Source organism: Protopterus annectens, chromosome 6.part0 (assembly GCF_019279795.1).
Source record: "Protopterus annectens isolate FY-2018-M chromosome 6.part0, PAN1.0, whole genome shotgun sequence".
In the NCBI taxonomy this organism is placed as follows: Eukaryota; Metazoa; Chordata; order Ceratodontiformes; family Protopteridae; genus Protopterus; species Protopterus annectens.
In genome coordinates this window covers 1,617,735,052-1,617,751,881 of record NC_056737.1, presented here as the reverse complement: position 1 = coordinate 1,617,751,881, position 16,830 = coordinate 1,617,735,052, and positions in this window count along the sequence as shown.

The window sequence follows — 16,830 nt, the reverse complement described above, 5'->3', positions numbered from 1 at the left end:
CTTAGAAATTAGATAAATCATGATTTTTTTTAATCTAGATGCTATAATACAGGTTAAAATTTTAATATCCACATTTATTAATGATATTGGTTTATAATTGTCCGGGTTTTGGGGATCTGAATTAGCTTTATGTATAAAGATTGTTTTCGACGCATTAAGATGAGGATCATTAATTTTGTTTCTGATTATATAGTTAAATACAAAAGAAAGTATTTTACCAAAACTATCAGCAAACTCTTTATAAAATTTGACTGTCAGACCATCAGGACCTGGTGACTTATGTGATTTCATATGTTGAATGGTATATACCACTTCTTCTTCAGATATAGGTTTAGTCAGATCATTTTGGAGACTTTCTTCTAATTTTGGAAAGTTAATTGCTTGCAAAAATCTTTTATTATGTTTATGTACAGACCCATCATTTTGACCCTCATATACCTTGGCATAATTCTTTTCAAAAATATCAATAATATCCTCAGTTTTAGAATACAATGTATTATTAAATTGTATTTCCGATATATGTACAGTTGTTTTTGATTGATTAATGATCCTTGCCAATGCTCTTGATGGTATTTGAACATTATTGGCATACCTCACTAAACTCCTATGCTCCTGGAATGTCAATCTACTATTTTGAAGTAAGAAGAGATCCCTTTGACATTTAAACATTTCCATCTCTGTTTGGGCATTAAAGTTTTGAATCAATTCTTGATCAAGTAACTTTAATTTTGTTTCTAATTTTTGAATATCACTGTTTTGAATTTTCTTATAGTATGAAGCTTTTTGCAAAAGGAACCCTCTAATTTGAGTTTTAACTGTCGCCCATTTGATATCAGGAGTATGCTGTTGATGCTTTAACCTATCCATTAAGTCTTTCAAGTATTTTGCAATTTCATCTATTATATCCTTCTTATTTAAGAGATTTGGATTAAGTGACCAATTATAACCTCTCTGCCGCCTTGTATCGTTTAAATCTTTAGCAAAACTTAACGAAATTTTTGAGTGATCTGATAGATAACGAGTATGTATAACAACTACAGGTTCTAAGTTAATTAATGATTTTGATATCAAGAAGAAATCTATTCTAGACCACATTTTATGGGATGGTGAATAAAAGGTATACTTATTTGTGTTATTAATATTATTTGAATAATGAAAGGGGTCATATAATTGAAAATCTTCCTTAAAATCATTCAGTGCTAATCCAGCCTGCTTATTAAATGCTCTTTGTGGACAAGATCTATCCAATTTCGGATTTTGGTAAGTATTCCAGTCCCCACCCACAATAAAATAATAACCATCATATTGTGTTAAGATTGAATATAATGATGTTATAAAGCTTTGTTGGTCATTGCAGGGCGCATAGATATTTAGAAGTATAAAAGGTTTATCAAATGCATTGTTCGATAAAATAACATAACACCATCGCCCATTTTTATCTGCTTTAGAATCTAGAATATTGTCTTTGTATTGATTTTTAATAATTATAGCCACCCCAGCACTGTTTGTCTTACCTTCTGATGCCACTACTTCTCTGATCCAGTTCTTTTTTTTAATATCAGCCCATTGGTCATTCATCAAATGTGTTTCTTGCAGAAATACAAACAGTGCTTTATCCTGTAACAATATGTGTAGCAATAGTTTCCTCTTCTTTAAGTTCTGGAGCCCTTTAACGTTCCATGAGTCTAACTCCCACATACACAGGTCTATCTGCACAGTGATAGTTTAAGAGGGAAAATATAAAATAGATATGTACTAACTGCATAATATACATAATCTGGAAGCATTTTCTACAACCCTTTGGTTTGTTTTCTCTCTCTCTCTCTCTATCTATATATATATATATATATATATATATATATATATATATATATGTGTGTGTGTGTGTATGTATGCATGTATGTATACACATATATGTTGTAGATAACTCACTGAAAAAAACATTTCACTGAAAAGCAGCCAAGTCTGTTAAAATGGCTAAAAACCCATTTCAGTTAAAAAACATTTAGTTCATAATAAATGAAACATGAAATCAACAATATCTACCATAAAAATATTCAAAACACTTTTTTTGCCCTCCCATGTTGGGGGCTTTGTCTCTAGCCACTTACTTAAATATACTCCACAACAGTGAAGAAAAGTAAAAATACCATACAATCTAAATATTTCTGCTTCTGTATTGCAGAACTACATCTTGCCATACTACATTTAGTAAAACTGACTTTCAGACAAATTGCCTTTCAGTGAAATTGACTTTTGACCATTTGTACTAATTCCTCTTTCAGTGAAATTGTCATTAGATAACACAACATGAGCCCATAACATTAAAGACTCACTGTTCAAATGCCAAAATATCGATACCAAAAGATTGAAACATAAAACACTGAAAACACACTCAAAAATATATTTCATGCACAAAGGTAAGTCACCTGCACCCACCACTCCCAGCTGTTTATATATGCTACCTTTGAGATTGTGCTACATCAAGGAAAGGGGGAAATTACACTCCATGCTGTACCACAACCCACGCCTATCAACTTATCTGTTCCTCATAAAATTTCTGTTTTCCTTGTAAGTCATTGACTATGAAGCTTATAAAATAATGGAAAATTTTTGAATCTCCAACTACATATCCTTAAAAATAGTTATTGATATTTTTCAAAATTCTGGGCTTTTGGTGTTAAATGCCAGTAACATAACCTTTCAACATTCTGACATTTCAATCAAATGACTGGAACCCATATCTATCTATCTCTCTCTCTTTATCTCTTTATATTTATACACGCATACACATATGAACATATTTTTATATTTACTTGTACATATGAAGGTATCATATTTATGCATGTATTATGTAATGTGCATCCTATTTTATATATCATTGTTGTATGTCATCAGTGAAATATAACCCTCAATAAACAAGACACAATCCACATTAATCATTGTAAACTATGCACTACATTCTTAACAGTAAACTAAAGCACAAAACTCTATAACCTGCATAAAATAATTGTAATGCCAAACACTAAAAAGTCAAACAAAATATTGCACAACTAAATATATTAAACATTAAAAATAATACATTTTAATGTATACAAACTGCAACCTTTTCAATTTCCCTAATACGCAGTGAAAACCGTAACACATAAATGTACATAAATACAAGCTCCCTACACTAAAACAAATAAATACAACATTGGATTCCTGCGGTCTGTCTCCATTGTATGTGGTCAGCTACTAAGTTGTCAGCAGATACATGCTGAGTGGAAATGTGGTGGATCTGTGAAGAGCCACAGAAACTGGTGAAATTTAACCTAATACAGTAGCACTTATGGTATGTGTGTGCCCACTGGCAATGTACACCTCCAGTATTGCCATAATGTTTTTCTAAAGATACATGTGCCTTGATCCTCCAGTATTACCATAATGTTTTTCTAAAGATACATGTGCCTTGATCCCTACCCTGTTTTATTTGAGTCTACTACATGTGCTTGAGTGTAAACAGAAATGCACACGCATACATACACACACACACACACACACACACACACACACACACACACACACACACACACACACACACACACACACACACACACACACACACACACACACACACACACACACACACACACACACACACACACACACACACACACACACACACACAGTAGATCATTACAATGGCTTCCTATTGAAATGTTGACACTTGAAATGGACAAGTGCCGACAAGCCAACACATAAATAAACAACACAGGAGAAGAGCAAATTTCAAAACTTGCTCTTCACCTTTAAACTTCTTTTTGTAGGGGGGCAAGCCCCCTGCACCCACCACCCCCCCCCCAAACTTATATATATACCAACTCTGAGATCACCATACCTTGGAGGAAACTGAATATTCTGAGAAATGGTATCTCAGACTTGGTATATATAAGTCCTATCTTTTGGCCATGCAGTCTCCATATTTCGTGACTGGCTCTATCGGTTCTTGACATTCCAAATGGTCACCCATTACAACTTTTCCCAACACACACACACACACTGATAATATAGAATCATAGGATCATAGGAGGTTACTAGGCTAATGTCCTGAGGGCCCTTACAAGACTAGCCAAGTTCAAGCTATGTTTCTAAGGGTGTCTGGCTCAAGCAGACACTAAAATCAGCACCTATTGACCCTGTCCAAGAGGGACACAGGTGGGAACTACTGGGGTGAATTTCCAGTTACCCATCCAATTGTCCAAATTATGCTTAAATAGGGCCAGAGAGGGGATTGTTTAATATGAATAGGAAGTTTGCTCAAAAGGTGGGGCAACCTCTATGAGACAAATTTGGTTCTCCAGCAAGTTCTGTTGATGTCACATACCAAGTTAAGGTCCTTTGAGTCAGTGACCCATGTGCCATTTGGCTTGCAAATGTGCATCATTTCCATTAAAGTTGGTTCAGAGATTGCTCTATATGCAAGGCACAGGTCACCTCTGAGCAGTCTGTATGACACAGAGTAAAGTGATCATGATTTCAATCTGTCCGGATTAGACAGATCTTGAATAGCCTGAATTTGCTTTGTAAGAACCTTTGTGGTCCCTTCAATTGCTGCAGGTGTTTCAAAAGGAACATACCAAAGGGAGCATTATACTCTATTACTGGCCTGATGAGGTAAGAGTACAACAGGTTATAACCTCTTTTTTTTTCTGGAAGCAATGCCCTTACTTATGAGATGAGCAATATGAAATGTCTTTCTTACCGCTGGGGCAACATGGTGATCAAAGTGAAGGTTGCTGAAGATCTGTGTACCCAGATCTTTCTCACCCCTGACTGTGTGCTTAGGGTATTGCTATTGATGTGGTAGCTTGCAGGAACATCACCCTTGCTGAAGGCGACGATAATGCATTTTTTGCACTAAGTGTGGCACCAGTCATTAGTCTGCATAAGAACTTCTTGAAGGATGTTGAGATTACTTGAGGTTTCAATGATCTCTGCCAGTTTGCAGTCATCAGCAAACTTTGTCAGCCACAGTCCTTTAGTTTTAGCTTGTACTTTGGAGACGTAGATTCCGAACAGTAGGGGTCCCATGATCCCTGTTGAACACCACTGGTTATAGGTCTGCTGGAGGGGGTGGAGTCCACTATTTTGACCATATGAGTTCTATCAGTGAGCCAGTTTGCAACCCACCTGACAATATATGGGTTGATACCCAGCTGGGGGGGGGGGATTATCAATGATGGCTGAATGAGGGATTATGTCAAATGACTTGGCAAAATCTAGGTAGGGTATGCATATATTTGCCTTTGTCTAGGGCTTTGGTGACTGTCTGGAAGAAGTCCACCAAGTTTAACAGGCATGATCTCCCTTTGATAAAGCCAAACTGGGTGGGGTCGAGCATTTGGAGATTTCTTATATCTTTGTTAATAAGATCCATGATGATTCATTCCACAGCCTTGTAGAGAAGGCGGGTCAGGCTAATGGGTCTATAGCTGTTGGGTTCTGTGGATGCACCCCCTTTGTGCAAAGGGATGACGGTAGCTCTTTTCCATTGTGCTGTGATGAAGCCAGTGCTTAGGCTGTGATTGAAATGCATGCCCATCAGTGAAGCTAATTCCTGTTTTAACCCATGTAGAACACAGCCTGAGATGTTGTCTGGGCCCATAGAGACTATGTTTTGGCCTTGGAGAGGGAGTTTAAGACATGCTCTTCAGAGACACTGGGTGGGGAACAGGTGTTAGGGATGCTTTGGAGTAAAGGTGGTGGGACAGGGGAGCAAAGTTTTCACTGAACCTGTTAGCCAGTAGGTTTGCTACTGTATATCCACAGGTTCTGTATTTGTAATTCCATTAACTACGAGTTGAATGCAAATCTGGGCCTTACCTTTGAGGTTACAGGTATAGCTAAAGAATGCCTTGTGGTTATCCTTAGTTAGGGAAGCTAATTTGGATTCATAGTTAGCTTTGAAGGACTTCACTAGGAGTCTTTATTGCTTTTTTAAGTTGAGAAGGGAGTGTTTCCTGTTTTGAGACTGTTCCTTCCTACTCTTAGGTAGCAATTTCTTTCCCCTGTTGTATAGCCTATTAATGTCAGTTGTCCACCAGGCAGGTTTGTTTTTCTTTGCTTTGGCTCTATCAGGTACTGCAGAGTCAATACAATTGTACAGGTGCTTGTATAAAGCATTGGTGTATAACTCAGCATAGGTGTCTTTTCTATCAGTGGGGGGAAGAGCTATGAAGCTATTTATGCTGTCACATCAGAGGTTGTAATTAGCCTTGGAGACATTTAGTCTAATTGTTGCTAAGGGGGTGGGTCTTGTGTTATAGTTGCTTCTAGTGAGACTGATTTGTGGTCAGATCTCACCAGGGATAGCCACACATTGGGGGGTGGTGCAGTGGTCCCCTATGTTGGTGAGCACCAGATCCAGGATATTTGAGCCCCTTGTGTGTGTGTCAACCAGCTGGTCCAGGACATTGGAGTTAATGAAGACCAGGAACCTTTGGGCAAGTGAGTGAGAACATGCATAATGTACCCAGTCAATGGATGGGTAATTAAAGTCACCCAAAACCGGAGTCTTTGGTTGTATCTTGATTGACTCAAGTAGATTCAAGTAGGCTGAGTGGATGTCCTGATTCATGGACAATGCCCTATAGCTGGCAATGACCTGAAGAGGGGTCTTACCTATAGTCAATTACACCTGAAGTATTTCAAGGGAATCATGCTGTTTAAACAATCTAGAGGTGTTACCACTATGCTGCACAGTGTGACAAAACCATCCCTAACAGCAGCCAGTACAAAACAGGTACACCCTCAAGCAGTGCAGTGTCCTGTGCAGTGTGTTCTAGCTGGCTATAATAATATAGAATTAATATGTATGTGACTGCACTGCATGCCATTGTCACTAAAAATCCATTTCCACCATCATAGCAGTTGGCATAGTGTTTTCGCTGTTCAGATGTCTTCAATGCAATGTAATTTAAAAATAGCATATACAAATAAAAATGTTATACATGTAAAATGCTCATACAGCTGCCTCAGAAAGTCACACAAACTAGCAGTAATACAAGTTAGAAAATTTAAAGAAATGTAACCCCAAACAGACCTGATCTATCCATTAAAAATAACAAAATACCAGAAAAATATTGGACAATTCATTAAAAAAAATGAAAAAAAGTTATATCCTAAAAAGAAGGAACTGTAAATAAAAAGCCCCACATACACATTAAACATATATAGCTTAAATATAGCAAATAAAGCAAAATCTAAATATTTTTTATTTTTCATTTTTATTCGTTTATTAACCACATAAATTATTTTAGGCACAGCCGCTTCTTTTCAAAAGCAACATATCTGTTAAGTAATTTGCTCCAAGGCACAAAGTAGGCAGATGGACAACAAAGGAATCTCTTTAACACCCCCCCAACAATTAATACATTTGATGCCATAGTCAAACACAAAAGAGACTGAGTTACTCAATAAACAAACATACAAATAAGTAAATGAATAAACAATTAAATAACTGAGATTCTTTATGAAAAAAGTAATGGATGCTTCAGTAATCTGGCGTCCACTTCAATGGCAAGTGCAAAAGCATCAAACTCTAACCTACATAAAACAATTGTGCTAATTGCAAGAAGCTAGCAGCCATCTTCTTCACCGAAGACCTTTGTTTAAACAACCATCCCCACTGTAATCACCTATGTGGCCCCTCAAGAACTACAACTATGGTCATGATATCAAACAAAGTCCTCTCTATAACATAAATACTAAACTCCCTGACCCCGTAATGAGCCCTCCACCCAACCTAATCCCTAAACCTGCTGGAGGCTATTGTAAACAGTTGCAGAAAATAAACTAAAAAGCTCCCACAAAAATAATAAAATTACAACCTGGCTAATTAAACATACTGAGTACCCTCTCACCGTTCCTTAATTAGGTGCAAAATTCAAAACAAAATTGAATAATAAAAATATAATCTTTCTAAAACCACAACTATAACTCAAATAAAAAAAAAAAATTAGAGACACTCATCTGAAACAACCTCATATCCCTCCTGCTCTAATTATTTTAATTTGTTAATTGAACTGGAGAAGAAAAAAATCAGTGCCATTTCTAGGTTTGAAGCTGTGTTGACATGGAGACAGACTTTGCTGTTAAGGAAGCATTGGCCTGCAGTATCCCACACAATAATCACACATTATTTGCCATTCGACCAGAGTGATTATGTTCAGCAGAGAGTAGGGTACTCTTTACACATATACTAACTTCATCTCCACAACACAGATAAGTTACTGTACAGGTATGTAGTGTGTAAGTATATATACATTTTATTAGTTTTCACATCAACACATTTATCATTACATTTGTTTGCTTATTATAATAAAATTGTAGTTTTCTTACCTGTACACTTTAGTATAGGCTTCTTACTTAAATGTTTCAATCTTTGACAAAATTGATCATCATACTCCATTTACTATAATTATCTGCATCCTTCTGCACTGCCAATTAAACTAGGCCGTAAGCCTAGCCTGGCCATACCATTGCAGCCCATACTCTGTCAGTTGTGTCTAGCATCTATAATTTTGATCAGGCCAATCCTTTCACTAGGGATGTGGAGCTGAGTCAGCAAATGCCATACTGCATACCCCCCATCCCCTTCCTCCCTGTGCTTTCCTCCTTTCCTCCACCCCCTTCCAGGGTAAAAGGCTTCTGTGGAGACTAAACAACTCCAGCACCATCTAAGTGAAAAGAACCCCATCTGCACTGTAGAAAGTTGAGTTCTTTTTTTTTCAGATTCCAATGGTGTAAGACAATGTAATTTAAAAATTCAGCTTCCTTAGTCATAATTGTATAACTATAGAGAAACAGAGTATAAATGATTATGAGATAAAATTACTTTAGTTAACAGATCTAGGAGACTCTCTTTCTGATGCCCAACCTGAAGAAGGAATAAGAACACCTTGTTGAAGTTTCAAGAAGTTTATTCAGTTAAGTAGGTAGATAGATGAGTGTTGTTGTTCTAATATATTACATTCATCAAGCCAGTTATTTAAAGGAAGTTACAAATAATAGTTGGAGGACCCAGGGGAGCTGGTTGGAGGAATATCTTGGAGATAGATGGAAAGACAAGAAGCCAATGACATTGCCTAATGGTTAGTCCTTCATTTGAATATACCTGAAGGACCCATGAGGATTTACCAGCTCAGCAATCTGCAAAGCTTCATTCTTAATTAAACAGTTTGCTTACAAATTCAAGTTTATAACTGGTATGATAATCAAGAAAAGTTAGCCTTATTTACAGATGATATTATTTTGTATTTGATAAATCCAGAAAAGGACATCCTGGTCTTATGGAACATTTTGAGACAGTTTCATATGTTCATAGGTTTCTAGGTAAGTACTAGGCTGGTTGCCCTTATGGGATATTTTAAGACTAAAGAGTTTCCCTTTTTGTGCTTGAAATAACCTAACCCATTTGGTTATAGGCTGGTCTTTCTGATCCCATGGTCAATACTTATATATTTCCCTTAATGAGAGTAATTGGGATCATATCATAGATAATTTGAGGGGGACCCATGCATAGAATAAAGCATTTAGGAGCTGCCTTTGTCCATTAGTAGTATAGGGCACAGTGTTGGGGGTACATTTTCTGTTTACCAACCATAGATCTAAGTTGTGGTTCAATATGGATAGAGATGGATTTGTTTTATGTGGATGGCGAGTTTGTTCTTGGGATATAAAATTAATGAAGGTAAAATAAACACTAAAGCAGTAAACTACATTCTCACACATGAATTGGTTCAGCAATACCCTTATTTCTGGGGACATGATAGGATGAAGTATTTAGGTGTATGGATTAACAAGGGTTCTGTCATGGCAGCTAAAATGTTTGGGAAGAGACTAAAAAGCTTATACAAAAACTGAAAAACAGGAAGCTGTTGATTTTTGACATGGATAGTTCATTTAATTTTACATACAGGTCAGGCATATTTTTATTAACCAGACATTGTGGACGGTAATTAATAAAGAGATGAAGGAATTTATTTGGGAGGAGAAGAATAAATGAGATATGTTGATTCTCCCCATAGAACAAGGTGGTTTAGCAGTTCTTGATTTGAAAAGTTACTTTAGAGCTATAGACTTAAGGCTCATATGCATAACACAAGCAGAAGTTTATTAATCAAAGTGGAAGGGAGTGATGAAATGGGGGGGGGGATAAGGAGAAAATAGGATTTTGAATGCAGGTCCTTAAAGAGAATAAATAGGAAAGAGGGAGTTGGAATTTATAGGATAACATTATCAAAGGGACCAACATACTAACAGAAAATAACTTGGGATGGAAAGTTAATTGACTAGGATGAGACCAAGCAGAAGTTTGGACTCCAGGTAAGAGACTACATTCCATACTAGGGACTGATCCAGATTCTGTACTTATCTCTGATCCATGAGCATAGGCATATAATGCATTTCTTTTATTAGAAACCAAATAAAACCCACAAGCTTAAAACAATTTTCACAAAGTGCTTTTTGAAGTGTTTACATTTCATCTTAAAACACCTGAACATATATATTTCATTGCAGCCATGTGACATTACATAACTTCCTTAATCCCCATAACTTCAAATAAGACTTTATGAACAGTTTTCATTTACTCCTGGAGGTTGATCAGCCCTGAGTTTACATATCCATCATTATTCTGTTTCTTCTGTTCTTGCTATTAAATGTCCCTTCCTAATAGTCAAAATTTACTTTTTCAGGAGCAGTAAATTTAAAACAGTAGGTACTACCTTCCACATTAATATGCTTATATAAAGCATTAGTGATCACGTTTGCTAATTTCCAACATGTGACCACTAATTCAGTCTTTTAGCCTTCTATTCACTTTCTCAATATAGAAGGCATTACATTCTATGCATAGTGCCATATATATTTTGTGTATCACAAGTTGCTGTGCACCTCAGATAAAATTCTTTGTAAGAGGGTTTATTACATAATTTTTCTGTGGATGTATTTACACTGTTGACAATTCCAATATGGAAAAGTTCTGCATTCATCCATCATTTTTATTTTTTGCTTATTGTGTTCTTTATAACATAACCTTTGTTTTAAATTGTATGATCTTTTGCAGGAAAACTTTGGTGCCTTTCAAATTATATTATTTTCATAATTAGCAGCTTGAAAAATCTTCCAATTTTTGTTAATTATCTCTGTGACATCCTTAGTTTGTCTGTTATAAGTAATGGTCAAAGGACTAATAACAGAACATAAGCAAACAGTAAGCGATAGCAAAGTGCTAGGTGAGAGGTCAGCTATGGTAGAGTTTTTAGTCAAGTCTAGAACTGAAGCAGCTATTTAAAAAGGATAATTAGTAGGACATGTACAATAATACAGGATGACTACAAGAAATGATCTTTGGAAGATGGAAAAGATTGGGAAAAGAGACTGGAAAAGCACTTTACCAGTGAGCGATGGAAAGACATCTGTATGGCTTCAAAGTATGCAAACAGTTCTAGAAGGTTTAGGATTTTTGCTTGGAAGTGTTTGCATAGATATTTTTATACCCCAAACAGGCCATATACGTTTTCCTCATGTAGATAGCAAATGCTGAGGATGTGATGGGACAGAGAGAGGTAATTGGGAGCATATGTTCTGGGAATGTAGCAAGTTGCAGAGTTTAAAAATTCCCTACAAAGTGTCTTGTCAAAAAAATATTGGGGAATTGTAAAATGATTATTTTGAGCTGGGACATAGTTTCTGACTTGCTTAGACATAGTAAGACCTTACTAAGTTTAATGCTACTGGTTGCCAAAAAAACAGTTAAAAGGAAATGGAAGTCAAAATTTAAAACAGCTGTAACTGAAATGCTGAACATTGTAAAATAGTTAAAATAAATGGAGGTGCGATCCTTTGAAAAAGTAAAGAACAAATTACTTTGAATTAAATGGCATCTACTGGAACAATTAATCCAGAATGATGTTCAAGAGGAGGAAGAGTTTAAGGGAAGGCAATGTCAGAGAAAATGAGTGTTAAAGGAACTATACTTGTGTAGCACATACAATTTTTTTACTATGGCTTGTTTTTTTATATTAATATATGTGCACTTGTGTCACTGTTTTAGTTGTGATTTAATAAAGATGTTTATAAAATAAAGTTACTTGCTTATATTGTGTGTTACTGGTTAAATCTTGGTAGTTGTGAATAAAGCTTCAATGGAACAGCCCTTGTGTCTCTTTGTTTTGTGTCTGTGCAGGTCTCAAGCCTCATCTGGTATGCTTACTAATAATACTTATTTCAGAAATGTCAGATCTTGAGCCTGTAAACCATAACATGGTGCCAGAGTTAAACCTGAGGCGGCAGATTTATTTTGTCCCTTCATTTTTGGCTAGCGATACATTAACCGCTGAATGCATTTTCTCCAGTTGCTGTTGCTGCATCTGCTACAGTGATACCATCTGTTGTTTACTATATTTCTAAGCATGTTTTATTTGTTGTTTTGTAATACAGTCTACAGTGATGCATCTTTGCACACACCAAGATGCCTCTTGGCTACAAACATCAGAAAATGCATATTTGTATTTGAGTTGCATGTATATAAGCTAAACTTCAACTATTGGGGATATTAAATTTAGTTTTCAGCTCAAGGTGGCATTAATACATACTCTGATTATTTAGAAGATGCAGGAAACCATTAGGGAAATTAGAATTTGTAGATCCTAATACATGAGTTGTTTCTCACTGTGAGTGGCCTCACTGACAGATGAAAGTCCAGTGTCCTATGTTTCTTCATATCATATGCAAGGAAGCCATCAAGGTATTTAATACTTTCCTTGTATAACTGGGGGGGGGGAGCTTAGCAATGCTTAGCAACAACTTTCATGCATGTTGTAAGACAAAGAACATGCCCTATGTAAAAATATTTATTCTTTTTTCAGAAACAAGGGTGTTTAAGAAATTATATATATATATATATATATATATATATATATATATATATATATATATATATATATATATATATATATGTGTGTGTGTGTGTGTGTGTGTGTGTGTGTGTGTGTGTGTGTAATGAAAGCACATGGTTGTGAATTTGGGCAACTATGTGATTCATTAATCAGGAGTAGGATAGTCTGTGGTAATAATGAATAACCCTGTAAGAGATAGGCTTGTGAGAAAATCAAAACTGACATTAGACAGGCCCTTTATATGTGTTTGCTAGTGAACTAATGAATGGGTAGTTAAAATATTTAAGCAATGATGGAGAAGTGTGTTAAACTGACCTTGCAAGTAAAAATAAGGAAGGTATGAAAACAATAAAAATTTAAATATACTTTTCAAACACATTGTCTAAGATGGCAATTGTTAACAAAAATTAGGAAAGGACTGTTGTATCTGATTTATGGGTGTGGGTCGTGAGACTTTACCCTGTGAACTTCAACACTGTAACCAGAAGCTCGAGCCACTGCTTCCCATTAGAATGATATGGTGGTAAAGCACCCTTGCTGTGGTATTATAAAATGGCCAGCCACACAGCACACTGCTACGATCCCTAAATGGCTACATGGCCATATTATAACAACAGAGACAGCCTCATCTAAACAGTTACATGACTGTTTTGTAACAACAGAGACAGCCTATCTAGACATGAGCATGTCTAGTGAGGCTGCTTCTGTTGTTATAATATGGCTGTGTAGCCATTTCGGGATTATAGCAGTGTGCTGTGTGGCTGGCTGACTTTTAATACCACAGCGAGTGTGCTTTTCCATCATACCACTCTATGGGGAAACGGTCGTTCAGGCTTCTGGTTATGGCATTGTAGCTTGCAGGGAAATGTCTTGCGAACTACATGCTGGAACCCCAAATTATATATGTCAGCAATTCTAAATCTAAATGAAAGCAGAAACAGCAATAATTAAACAATGAAGTGAATGAGCTAGGTGAATAAAAAGAAAATTATAAGTAATTTTCCAACAAATTCTCAAAGAAAATGAGACTGTAGATAAATTGTAATAGATTTATTGTAATTACTGAATATGCAGACAAAAAAATGCAATGCTCTGAGAATAAAACAGTTGTCAGAGAAACTTACTCTAATTTGTTTGAAGGAATATGATATTTGAAAATGTAACATCATATCAAACTATCACCTGAAGCTGTGATAGTGATTTATGCTCTTTTTCAAATGCATGTATCTCTGAGAGGAAAGACAGAACAACAGATGAAAAGAATGAAGCTACTGAAAATGACAGACGGACTGAATTTGCTGAACAGTTTAAAACTAGGGTGACTGTTGTCATGGAAGAAGACAAAGTTAGAATTTTCACAGACCAACAAGATCTTTCCAAATGAATCTTGACAGCAGTTTACCATTTACAGAGTGTAGAGGAAGTAAATGATGTTGTGCCCAACACAAAGCGTTCCTTAGTGCTGGATGCTAATCTAAGGTTTTGGTAAATTAGGCTCGATGAAAGAAGCTCACTGTTTACCTTCAATATACCATTGGGCAGCTATAGTTTGATGAAACGACTCATTATTATTCAAAAGTCCTAGAAGTAGTATAACTTAAGGGTACAAGAGATATTTTAGTGATTATATATATTAAAATTTGTGATTGTGAGACATGGAATACCTACACTGGTTATGTCAGACAACAGTACACAAATTGGATGTCTACAGTTGATAAAATATTCTCAAGAATTATGGGTTTCAACCAAATATAAACTAGTAAAACAGCAGAAACCAAAAACTTATGACTACCAAAGAATGGCAATACTGGTAAAATCCACACAAGTTTATTGCTGGTTAGTGCTTTCGTACAGGCAATTTCATGTACTTCATCAGACATCTTTCTCCCAGAATGTATTCATTTTAAAAGCATATTAATTAAGATAAATCAATTAATGAAATAAATCAAGTTAACTGATGCTTAAAGAAATATGCAAAAGTAAATTACTATAAAAACCTATTAAATAAAACTATTATGTTACAAACTCAATACTCAATAAGGGATTTCTTGTTGATCAGAGGTGGAAGGTCATAGTATTGACCTAATTATTGCATTATTGGAAATAGTTTTAAATAATATTTTTTTTATCTTTAATGGGGAATATTTCCTTCAAAAAACAAGTGTTGCTATGGGTTCTCTGTGTGGCAGTAGCTTTGCTAATGCCATTATGGCATACTGGGAGCAGTCATATCTCTTTCAAAATCAATTACTCAAGGATAATGTAACTTGGTACACTCGTTACCAAGATATGATTTTTATTTTGAAAGGTGATCACAATGTGGCAACCCAGATGGTTGAGAAAATGACAGCGTTCATTAGCTTTTTGGATTTTACCTTTCAATTTGCTATTCAAACGATCAACTTCCTTGATATTTGACTTTATAAAGATTCAACTAATAATATATATTCTACTAAAATATACAGGAAACCCACATATTCCAGTTCTTTCCTGCACTTTCACAGTAATCATTCTTACCAACAAAAAAGAGCAGTAATCAAAGGGCAGCTTGTAAGAGCTAAAATGATATCGCTAGATAGTGAATTTTATGAAGAATGTAAGAACCTTAAAAACATGTTCTTAAAACGAGCATACCCAGATGCCCTTATTGAACAACTCATAGTAGAAGTTAGCAGGAAGAGGGAATCAGGTAATTTTAAACCCATGCTGTCAAGAGGGTATTCCCAAGACTTACAATTATGATGTCTACAACAACCTCTAATCAATAATGAATCTTTAAATACTGATTTGGAGAATCAGTTTTTTGATGCAATTTACTAAAGATACAGTAGGTCTCAGAAACATCCTAATTAACAACTGGAATTTTATTTTGGAAGACCACACAATGTTGAATCTTTTAGGTACTAGATCTTTGGTAACTTTTAAAAGAGGACCCAACCTGAAAACATTATTAGAGGCCCCTAGTATGACACATAGTCACTCTTGGAGTATGTTTAAATGTGGCCGTTGTCATTATTGCCACCACATTCAAACAGGGAGACAAATCTTTATACATGGGAACAGGTATACAATCAAAGGTAAATTTAATTGTGACAGTCAAGGAACAGTGTATCTTGCTTCATGCCGACAATGCATGGCTTTTTATCTAGGTAAGACTGAACGCCCCTTTAAACAGCAAATATAGGAACATTTGTATAGCATTAATAAGAATATTGCCACCAATGCCTTAGCTAGACATGTGGCCGAGTTTCATTCACATAGTTTTTCATTTGCAGTTGTTGAATAAGTTAAGAAAAATTGTAGAGGTGGGCCCCTGGGAGTTGAAATTAGAAGAACGTGAATTAATATGGCAACTCCAGACTAATGCCCATATTTATCTTGCCCTCAATGAAATGTTTTCCATTAAGTGCCTTCTAAAACTAAAAGCTTTAGAAAGATGACTTTCTATAATGTGTGTATACATATATAAATATAAATATATATATTAATTTGTATATTATTGTAATAGGCTTGGTCTTTATAGTTTGTACTTTGTATTATTCATTATTTATATTTATACAATGGGTATTGAGTATGTAACATAATAGTTTTATTTAATAGGTTCTTATAGTAATTTACTTTTGCATATTTCTTTAAGCATCAATTAACTTGATTTATTTCATTAATTGATTTATCTTAATTAATATGCTTTTAAAATGAATGTATTCTGGGAGAAAAATGTCTGATGAAGTATGTGAATTTGCCTGTACGAAAGCACTAACCAACAATAAACTCGTGTGGATTTTACCGGTATTGCCATTCGTTGGTTTTCAACCAAATATATCACGTTCAAGTTATCTGCAATCAAACGGGCAAGTAGAATGCATGATAAAAACTGTGACTAGCA